This window comes from Herpailurus yagouaroundi, unplaced genomic scaffold, assembly GCF_014898765.1.
Source record: "Herpailurus yagouaroundi ecotype Mexico unplaced genomic scaffold, PumYag 100, whole genome shotgun sequence".
NCBI classification, from domain to species: Eukaryota; Metazoa; Chordata; class Mammalia; order Carnivora; family Felidae; genus Herpailurus; species Herpailurus yagouaroundi.
In genome coordinates this window covers 22,241,610-22,252,048 of record NW_024412391.1, presented here as the reverse complement: position 1 = coordinate 22,252,048, position 10,439 = coordinate 22,241,610, and the positions used below count along the sequence as shown (strand labels likewise).

Genomic DNA, 10,439 nt, shown 5'->3' with positions numbered 1-10,439 from the left:
TTCCTTCCTTCCTTCCTTCCTTCCTTCCTTCCTTCCTTCCTTCCTTCCAATTAACTTTGTTATTAACGTTGAATAAGCCATTTTTTCCCATGAAGTATGTATCACATTATTTCAAGGACTTGATAACCATATCTAATCCTGTTAAAGTGACTCCATTTCATGACTTTGCACTGTATCTAAAACCTTCACTGGTCTCGCTCATTTAAGTTTTTGATCACTTAAGACTGCAAATGATTTGATGCTAATCAAAGCAGCCCCAAACATATGCCCTGCAGTGGTGACACTGAAGTATTTTCTTCTGATTAGATGGTCATTAGTCTAATTATTATAGAAATGTTAAGACTTAAGGGTGAACATAGCCAATCAGAATTTTAAACAAGTTGTGATCTGTGTCCATTTAACTCAACTGAATAGCCCAACATGCACTAAATAAATAGAATTTCCTTGTAAGAAAATACTTGGGGTGTGGGGGGAAATGGGAAGATGTTGGTCAAAGGGAACAAACTTTCACTTATAAAATAAATAAGTTCTGGTGACCCAAGGCGCAGCATGATGACTATAGTTAACTATACTGTATTGTATACTTGAAAGTTGCTAAGAGAGGAGATCTTAAGTGTTCTCTCTCTCTCTCTCTCTCTCTCACACACACACACACACACACACACACACACACACACACACATAACCGTGTAAGGGGATGGAGGTGTTAACTAATCTTATTGTGGTAATCATTTCACAATATATACATATATCAAATCATCACATTGTACACCTTTTATACCATACGTCAACTCTATCTCAACAAAGCTAGGAAAACAAACAAAGAAAACCCAGAGGAATACTAAGAAACCACATCCTTAGAAAAAAAACAATCTGTGAGTGGGTGGCTCTAAGCGACTTAGAGAAGTAGCCCAGAGGCTGGGTAATTTCTGATGGCTGCTGGTAGAAGCAAAAGTATGAGGGGAACAACGTGCGCAGGTGTGAGTAATTAATTCCAGCAGCGACTGTGGATGAACATTAAATGAAGATCCAACTATTGGGAAGTGAGCTTCTAACTTACACTTTGTTCATATGACAATAAGCATGATTAGAAATACACAGAGATTTATAAACAGAAAATTATTCTTCACGTAACAGTTCTTTTGTTTGTTGGGATAGGTGCTCCAACTCTAGGGATGAGTGTTGATTTCCATTCAGAAACAATTCATCTTGGTTTCCATTAACCAGTTTAGAGCCTGGTTCAAAATGAAGTTAATTTTATTTATATGATGCCTTCTGGCTTCTGGATACCTAAAGAAACATAAATTATATTCTAAGAGCAAGGTGTTAAAAAAGCTTCTCAACTTCCAAACAAACAAACAAAAAACCAAAAAGGACTAGAGGTGGGAGTCGGGGAGCGTTTGAGTCGGGAATGAAAACCAAAGTCCTTGATTTTTGGTAACAAAGCTCATTCTGTGATATATGGAAGTGGGGAACAAATCAGCAGCTCTATCAGTGCATATCATTAAAAAGAAAAGTGCATACCATTAAAGAAGAAGGATTTCACCTTCATGTCTAAGCAAAAAGCAAGACATGATTCACAAGACCTATGGTTCTTCAGGTCACTTGAGCCATATGGTGACTTGATTTCATGTGAAAATCAGTTTTGTGTTTTGATCACAATAGTCAGTAGGAATATACTGGAAAACAAATTGACATCTTATATTTTTTAATGTGTACTTCTGTGGAGATCTGCCTTAGAGGAGGCCTCCCAGGGAGGCCATTCTGTGACTAAACCTTCTTGTATATAGTTAAAATAAGTTCATTTTCTACCAAATTTTATTTTGTAGAAGGTCATACTGTGGAGACACTCTAGTTCAGCAGTAATTAAAATGGGCCCATGACCAAGACAACCTGAACATTCCTCTCAGCTTCCTGACCTTAGACAGACTTCTTCCTGACTCTAGGATCCTGACCTCCCTTTTCTCAGAGCATTTGCTTTAGAAAACATGTAAATTCTTTCTCTGCTCCTTTGAGACATAAACCTTTTAGAAACCTCTCGCCAGTTTTAAACCCAGGAATGTCTTTCTCCAGGGTCTGGGAGTTGTTTCTTTGAAATGTAATCATCAGGGAAATAGGGCCATACTTTCTGTGGGAGAACAGGAGGCTAACTTGTAAGTTCTATGGGTGAACACAGATGGCCTAATCACAGAAAAACATTTGCAGACTCAGGAATAACTCAGTGGCTCCACACATTTCATTAACCAACCTTTCCTCCTAATGTCCTCCAATACTCTTTCAAAAGCTCACCCCAGTGCTTCAAAACTCTCCTGCCTTTTATTTCAACAGAGATGAATTCAAACTCAGTTCTGGCCTGGCTCCCTGTTGCAACAGCTCAGCACAAAATCTTCCTTACTTGTTTGACTTTGGTGGAATTTTTGCTTTGACACCCAAATGTGAATTCTGTGGTAGGCATGAGAGCCTCTACTATCCCTACAAGCTGTCTCATATAATTAGTGTGACCAGAAGGTGGAGGATGGGGATAGGCCTTGATGAGAAAATAATTTGTTTGCATGTAGTGATGGGTCTCTACCACTTTGTCTACTCGGTCTTGATGAAAATAATAGAACAGAACTACATTTCATAATATGTATAACTATTTTATCACAAATAGTTTGACAATCTCTGGTGTTAATAATTCATTCTTTCAGGAATGTTATTGGCTGGAATAGGGAAGAGTATTTATATCCCCTATATCCTACAGGCTGTTGGAGAGAAAAAGAGAGAGAAAAAGCAAGTGAGTAAGCTATGTTGGCACACCCTCATTCTTGTATACTTATAAGAAATCAGTCTAGGCTTATCGAGGTACCTGAGAGCCAATATCAGGGACCATAGCAAAGAAAGCCACAAACCAGGGGGAGCTTTCTGCCCTCATGTTAATTGTTTCAGACTTAAGGGTGTGGGAAATAGGTTCAAGAATTCCTTATACTTACCCAAATATGTTAAAAAAAAAAAAAAAAAAAAAGCTTAGGGTGGAAAGCTGCCACCACAGGGAGAAACTGCCCAAGATGAGTTAGCGAGATATTATAACGGGATCACGAGTAACTTGTTATATCATCTGCAGGAAACTACTTTCCATCTGGCACCAATATACTTTGATCACAACTTCAAATTCCACTTGCCCCCCAGGCCCTTTGCTTCTTACACACACAAGTTAACGATTACTATCTGTTTTCTTCTGCACGTTCACCACATGTGTAAGATCTTGATATCTCAATAAAATACCCCTGTTCAGGGCTCTTGTCTCCTCCCAGACATTAGCCTCTCTCATATTCAATTCTGCATCTGTCCTCTTGCTGGACAAGAGAGAACTCCAGACTCCTAGTCTGCGACATAAGGTAGTGATCGTAAGGAGTGTTATTTTTGGAAAACATCATTTGTAGGTAGGTATCTGGTGCCTGTCCATTATGAACCAAGGTCCTTGAAATTCTTCAAAAGCTAAGGAGTTGTGAAACTGTTAAATATATCACTATTTAAACTTCCCTTTTCTTGAGACTTCTTATTACTGTTTGTCTCACAAAGCAGCCCCAGTAGAATATGATTAAACCAGTAGAAAAGGAGTTTGGCTGCGGTGGTGCTAATGGCACTGGTGTGGAGAGAGGAGTGAAGTTTAGAATCATACAAAGAAAAATAAAGGTGCAATTGTCATCATCAGCCATTACCTAATTAGGCTGTCCTACTCTTTTCTGTATCTCTCTCTCTTAAAATGTAATAAGCATTAAAAAAAGATAGCAAGTTTAATTGCTTTATTTATAAGTCAAAGATGAATTTCACAGATAACTAGCAAATAGCCTAATGCTCGAAAGTTCTAAGTAAATTTCTTGAGTTAAAGTCAGTCGTTATTGTTGATTAAATACTCTGAGAGTTCTGCTATGAGCTGGGTCTGGAGGCAGTGAGATAGGAGAGGCTTTTGTTTATGACAAAAACAAACTTTGATGCCCAAAGAAAATAAAGAGTTTCTCTAAATCAACAGCAAATCAGAACCAGACATGGGCTGATCTTTGGAAGAACTCAGAGATGTCAGAGTCTGCACCTGTTTGAAGTTACTTCCGCTGAAGTTCAGTCAGAGGCTTTCTTTGAAGATCTGGTCTGAAGAGTTACTTCACCTTTGTAGGTTCCTAGGATTTCAAGACCCTAAACTACACCGAAGGGTAAACCTAATTCCTGCACCACTTCAAGGTCAAAAGTCTTTCACATATATTCATTGTTTTGGAGAAAGTGCTTCCCCAGGTGGTCCTATGAATATTTTCCTCATCTTCTATGAGAGGTGAGTATAGAGGGCGAGGTATAAAGGCATCCCTTCTGTGGTCCCTCTCAAACTATTTCTGAGGCATTGCTTTTAGAGGGGCCAACCTTCCTGGTGCAGAAACTCCAACTGCATTATGAAGTTCAAGTATGCTGTGAACATGCATTTCCAGGGACAGGTGGGGGGGGTGGAGTACTGAAGTCCCCTTTTGCTCAGGTTGCTATGAAAGGAACTCCCCAACTTCTGAGGCGTCTACTAAGTGCATACAGAATCTAAAAGAATTCTATGTTGTTAAGCCAGAAAGTTTTAGACTCATATCTAATAAATATTAGAGATAATATTTTCAAAACACTTTTCTATTGATAATACCTTATATCTTTATAGCTCTTAATCATTTAGAAAATATTTTTGGGGCGCCTGGGTGGCTCAGTCGGTTGGGCGGCCCATTACAGCTCAGGTCATGATCTCGTGGTCTGTGAGCTCGAGCCCCACATCGGGCTCTGTGCTGACAGCCCGGAGACTGGAGCCTGCTTCTGATTCTGTGTCTCCCTCTCTCTCTGCCCCTTTCCTGCTTGCTCTGTCTCTGTCTCTCTCTCAAAAATAATAAACATTAAGAAAATTTTTTTAAAAAGAGAAAATATTTTCACAAACATTATTTTGATCTACAAATTTCATAGTTACCAGCCACCCATCCATGATTGTATTTATTTAATAATTAATTTTCAGTAATTACTAAGCGTCAGATAATTTTGAGTGATTATTAAGCATCACCAAGGGGCCACCTGGGGAAGAACTACAGGAGTTACATATTTATAAATTTATTTTTTTGAATTGAGGAAATTGAGGATAAGGGAGAGTAAATGACTAATTCAGCATCACAAGAGAGTAACTTTTAGATACAGGGTTTATACCCAGAAAGTAAGACAAATTCAGGACTCTCCTCATTACTTTTAGATTTGAAAAGCACTTTGCTCTGGCAGGGCAAAAGACTAAGGCCCCGTGCCTGTTGCTGCTAAGGTAAATTTGAGATTTAAGTATTTTTCTTCTTTTTTTCCTTCCACGGTGGGATGGTTCCACCTTTTCCTTCCATGGGGGTGGGAAGGCTAGCTCGGGAACCAGAAAAACCTTGTGATAATTTTGTTTCATCATATCTAGAAGGAGAGGAAGTGGAAGAAAGAACTGAGTCAGGTACATAATGTCAACTTATATCTCCTTATATTAATGGGGCTAAAATCATGTAATCACTATTCTTTGATTTGTATGTGCCCTGGAATATTAGCTCCAAATAAAACTTGTGCTCTTATTTCTTAAAAGCATTTCTCATAAGAAGCTCACAAGGTTAAAAAAACTAGTTCTCTTCCTAATTTTTATAACAATGTAGTAAGGAAACAGTTGTACAGGAAATTGAAATGATTTGGACAATGCCAGAAAAGTGTGAGACAGAAGATTTTATCTATATCCATAAACTGATTTAAATACATTTGAATTTAGCCAAAGTATCAGATAACATGATAGTGTTAATTTTAGAATGTTATTAATTAATTTTAGATTATATTGTATTAATTCTGGATTCACCTTCTTCTTCTAGATAATACGACCATATTTCATAAGAGTATAGTTGCAGTCCCCTTTTCTTCCAGCATTTATGTAGTGCCAGCAAGGAAGCGTTGCCATATATATTGGTCAGGATAAACCAGGTTTATCCTGTGGTAAAACATTAGCCATGAATTCCAATAGTTAAAGACAATAAAGACTTGTTTCTGTATCAAAGCTGGGCAGAGGCAGGCTTTGCTCCACAGATGGTCACTCAAGGATTCTGGTTAAGGGAGGCATTGACATTTCAACATCAGGTTTCAGGGTTTGCTGAAGCGGGGAAAGAGGGAGACTGGAGAATTGCACAGGAAGATTTACTGCCTCAACCTGGAAGTAACACGAGTCATTTCCATTCACATTTCTTTAGCCAAGACTAGTCCCACTGGCCTGGCTACCTAACTCCTAGGAAGTTTAGTTTCCCATATGTTCGAGAAGGACAGGAGAACAGGATACGCAGAATTTATCTTAGTGTGTTTGTGATAATCACAGCACATTGATGGGATTTGAGAGTGGAGAAGATGAAAAAGTGTGTAAACCAATTGTCTAAATAAAAGAAAACACAGCTGGCTACTAGACACTATGTATAATTCTTTTTTTTTTTTTTTTTTAATTTTTTTTTCAACGTTTATTTTTGGGACAGAGAGAGGCAGAGCATGAACGTGGGAGGGGCAGAGAGAGAGGGAGACACAGAATCGGAAACAGGCTCCAGGCTCTGAGCCATCAGCCCAGAGCCCGACGCGGGGCTCGAACTCACGGACCGCGAGATCGTGACCTGGCTGAAGTCGGACGCTTAACCGACTGCGCCACCCAGGCGCCCCTGTATAATTCTTTTTAGTTCAAAGTCTATGTGTATCAATCCATATTGTTGATACATGATAAAGAAGTTCTTTACATATTTTATTGCTCGGAGTTCTCTAGAGAAACAGAACCAATAGGGTGTGTGTACATCTATGGAAAGATATCTACTTTAAGAAATTGACTCATTTGATTATTGAGGCTGGCAAATTCAAAATCTGCAGGGTGGGCTGGCAGACTGGAGATCCAGAAAGAACCAATGCTGTACTTCAAGTGCACGGGCCACTTGCTGCAGAATTCCCTCTTGCTAGGAGGAGGTCAGTCTATTGTTTTCAGGAATTCACCTGATTGGAAGAGGCCCATCCACACTAAGGAGAGTGACGGGCTTTATTGTATGTTACTATTTTAAATGCTACTATCATCCAAAACAATGATTATCAAAGAACTATCCAGAACAATGTTTGATCGCATATCCGGACACCATGGCCTGGCCAAGTTGACATATAAAATTAATCATCACACATACTCAAGTATAATTCCACTGGCTATGAGAGCAAGGAAGATGTATTTGCCCTTATGACCAGTGCCCTCAGCATGAAATATTCTTTTATATCCATGTCCAGATTTATGATTCCTTAAGAATCAATATGATCAGTAATAATCCCTTCAGAATTACCGAAGATCAGTTTGCTGTTAAATATTAAGCTTACAAATGAAGTCTAAAACCTAATGACACTGCTATCCTGATTAAATTAAATAAAGTTCAGTAAATTCCTTTACAGCATTAGTTCTTTTCAGATTCTTAATCACTAAACCATTCCAAACTTTTATAAAGGTTTTCCCTAGATTTTTTCCTTCAAGTATGAAAATATTTCTACCTACTTAAATAAAATTTTTAAGTGTGTATTAAAATTAGACTCCTTTCTATGTTAAGAACTAGGTACTTAGAATTGAATTGTGTGTTGAAAAGTAGGAAGGGTACTGTTGTCTGAAGAAAAATCATCCAACTTCTTAAAGCAGAAGAAAAGAAGAAACTATCATCTATCACATAATGGCTGAAACAGAGGGCTTCATGGAATATGGTTTTCAATAGTTTTACTTTTGTAAAGAACACTGGGAAAGCACTTAATCTGTGTCTCTGCATTAATAAAACAAGGGTAATCATGCTGTCACCTATTTCGAGAGCTCTGGATGAGGACTAACAGGATAATGTCGGTAAATTGCTTTGAGACTCTCAGATGCAGGGCAGGGGGTAAGAAAGCAGTTAGCTCAGTACCGATGACAATATACTCACAGACGTGCAAACGGGTCCACACGCTTGTAACATGCGCTTATGTGTATATATGTGTCATAATGGTTCTGCATGCTCCTGTGTCGTCTGGAACGGGGTTCTCAGCCCCAGCACCTTTGACATTTTGGGTCACACGGTTTGCTGTGAGGGCTGTTGTATGCACTTCAGGATGTTTAGCAGCATCCTGGTCTCTACCCACTAGATGCCAGTGGCACCCATCACTTCATTTGTGACAACCAGAAACGTCTCCAGACATCGTCAAGTGTCCCCTGGGGGGCCAAAGTCCCTCTGGTCTAGAACCACTGATTTAGAGGCTAAGACAGAACCAATGGCAGGCAGTTAAAATATGAGAAGATTCATACATTAGCCTAAAAGGGAGCTTTTAAATTAAAAAGAGAATGAACCAGTAAAAATGATAGTTTAAAGGGGATTTTTTTTTTTGAACTTGATAAGCTGATCCTCCCCTCCCAGATTTACATTGGAGGAAAAAGGACAAAAATAACTAAAATAATTTAGAACAAAATTGGTAGGGGACTTTCCCTTTTGATTAATTATTACATTAATTAAGGCAGGGTGCTACTGAAACAGAAACAGACAAATAGCCCAATGGAACATGATAAAGAACCTAGAAACAAACACGAACACAAGACACCCCTTACCATTTGTAGGAGCTAGGGCAAGAGTGCAAATGGAAACCCATATACCATTTAAGTAAGCTAGCAAAGAAATAAGTGAAATATGTTTTATCTTTTTAATTTGACACATACACATTCATATGTATATATATTTGGAAGGCAAGATCTGAATTTATAATTCTCGGATTGTTTGAGTTCTGTCTCAGAATGTGGTGGTACAGGACGCATAGGCCTCTGACTCCTGCTTCTGAGTCTTGGCCTGACCCTATTCTCTTCCCATTCCTAAAGGTTTCATGCACGCCTAGTGTGGACACTAGCCTGAACATCCAAGCCCTTCCCATGGATCCACCAACACAGCCTCCACTTGGTCAGCCCTCCTGCTTATTGGTGGTATGGTCTCCTCTTAAGGAAAGCAAATTGTGCAGGCCCTATACCTGCAAGAGGGTTCAGGGTTGTTTGGACGTGAAATTCCGGGATCCAGGGTATCCAACACTAGGTAGGTTGAAAACTGGGACAGGGCTCTGGGTGGGTATGTCTCTTGCCTTGCTGCCTGCTCTCATCATAGGAAGGGATGTGGCTGGAGAGGGACCATTGCAGACATTCTGAAGCATGGGTCCTCAGCTAGAGGCTCCCCTACTTGGAGTCCGTGGTGATATTGCACAAACATAGATGGAAATACTTTTATATGACAGAGTCTTTCAAACTAGTGAGGAAAGATAAGGGCATTTAACAAACAGTACTGGAAGAATTGGTCATTTATATAGAAAAAAATTTTATACCTTTTATAAATTTATATCAATTATGTCTTTTCCTTACCGCAGCCCAACATAAATTCATAGCAAATATTAGAAGCAAAGCTTTAAAGCTTAATTTTTTTTTAAATATAAGGGAATGACTATGATGTCAGGGAGAGTATCGTGTTGAGCCACAGGGGAAAGTCAGACAGATGTGACATAAAATCTATCACCACAGGTTCATAATTGATATCCTGAGATATCAGGAGAAATTAAAAGCCAAATTTACAAGAAATTTACAAGAATATTTAGTTGTCTGTAAATGTTCACTAAGAACATAGTATAGGGTCTCAATTCAAAGAAGTCCTAATCTATTTTAATGAACAATGAAACTCTTATAGCCACCCTACTGAGGCAGGCCTGACTGTCTCCCCTCCTCCTCAGATTCAGTCTCCATGTCAGGCTGATATGCCACACTAGCACCGATAGGGAACGGAAAGTTGTATTACTCACATAATGAAGCTTTCTGGGGAGAGCAGGGCAGGCACCCAAGCAGATCAAAAAACCTAGAGGCCCAGTCTAATAATGAGAAAAAAAAACATTAGACAAATCCCAATAGAGTGACATTCTACAAACTACCTGACCAGTACCTCTCAAAACTGTCAAGATCATCAAAACAAAGAAAGTCTGAGAAACTGTTAGGAGAGCCTAAGGAGATATGACAACTTAATGCGGGCTTATCCTGGAACAGAAAAAGGATGTCAGGTAAAACTAAGGAAATAGGATTAAATAATGCACTTTAATTAATAATAATGAACCAATATTGGCTCGCTAATCATAATATACTGTACGAATTAAGGTTCTAATAATAGGGGAAATTGGGTGCAAAACATAAATGTTACACTGTCTTTGCAATTTTCTATAAATCTAAAATTATTATAAAAATAAAATTTATTTAAAAACCTTATTAAAACTTTATTTAAAAAAAAACTGGAACCAATGGGTCAATGAAAGAGAATAGAGCCCCCAAACAGGGATTATTCTTGTAATGGGAGTTTGGCATGTAAAAAATCGATGGGGAAAATATTAGACTTCTCAAGTTATTG

At 38.6% G+C, this 10,439-nt stretch overlaps 1 protein-coding gene across 1 annotated transcript in view; it reads right to left on the bottom strand.

Moving 5' to 3' along the window:
• Window positions 1-751: 751 nt before the first annotated feature.
• The window catches only part of SLC13A1 (solute carrier family 13 member 1), a 148,253-nt gene continuing 138,565 nt past the window's right edge, over window positions 752-10,439 (bottom strand). Inside the window, exon 16 of the mRNA XM_040472095.1 lies at window positions 752-1,290. The gene's annotated coding sequence lies outside the window, so the exon portion shown is untranslated. The remainder of the gene's footprint in view (window positions 1,291-10,439) is intronic.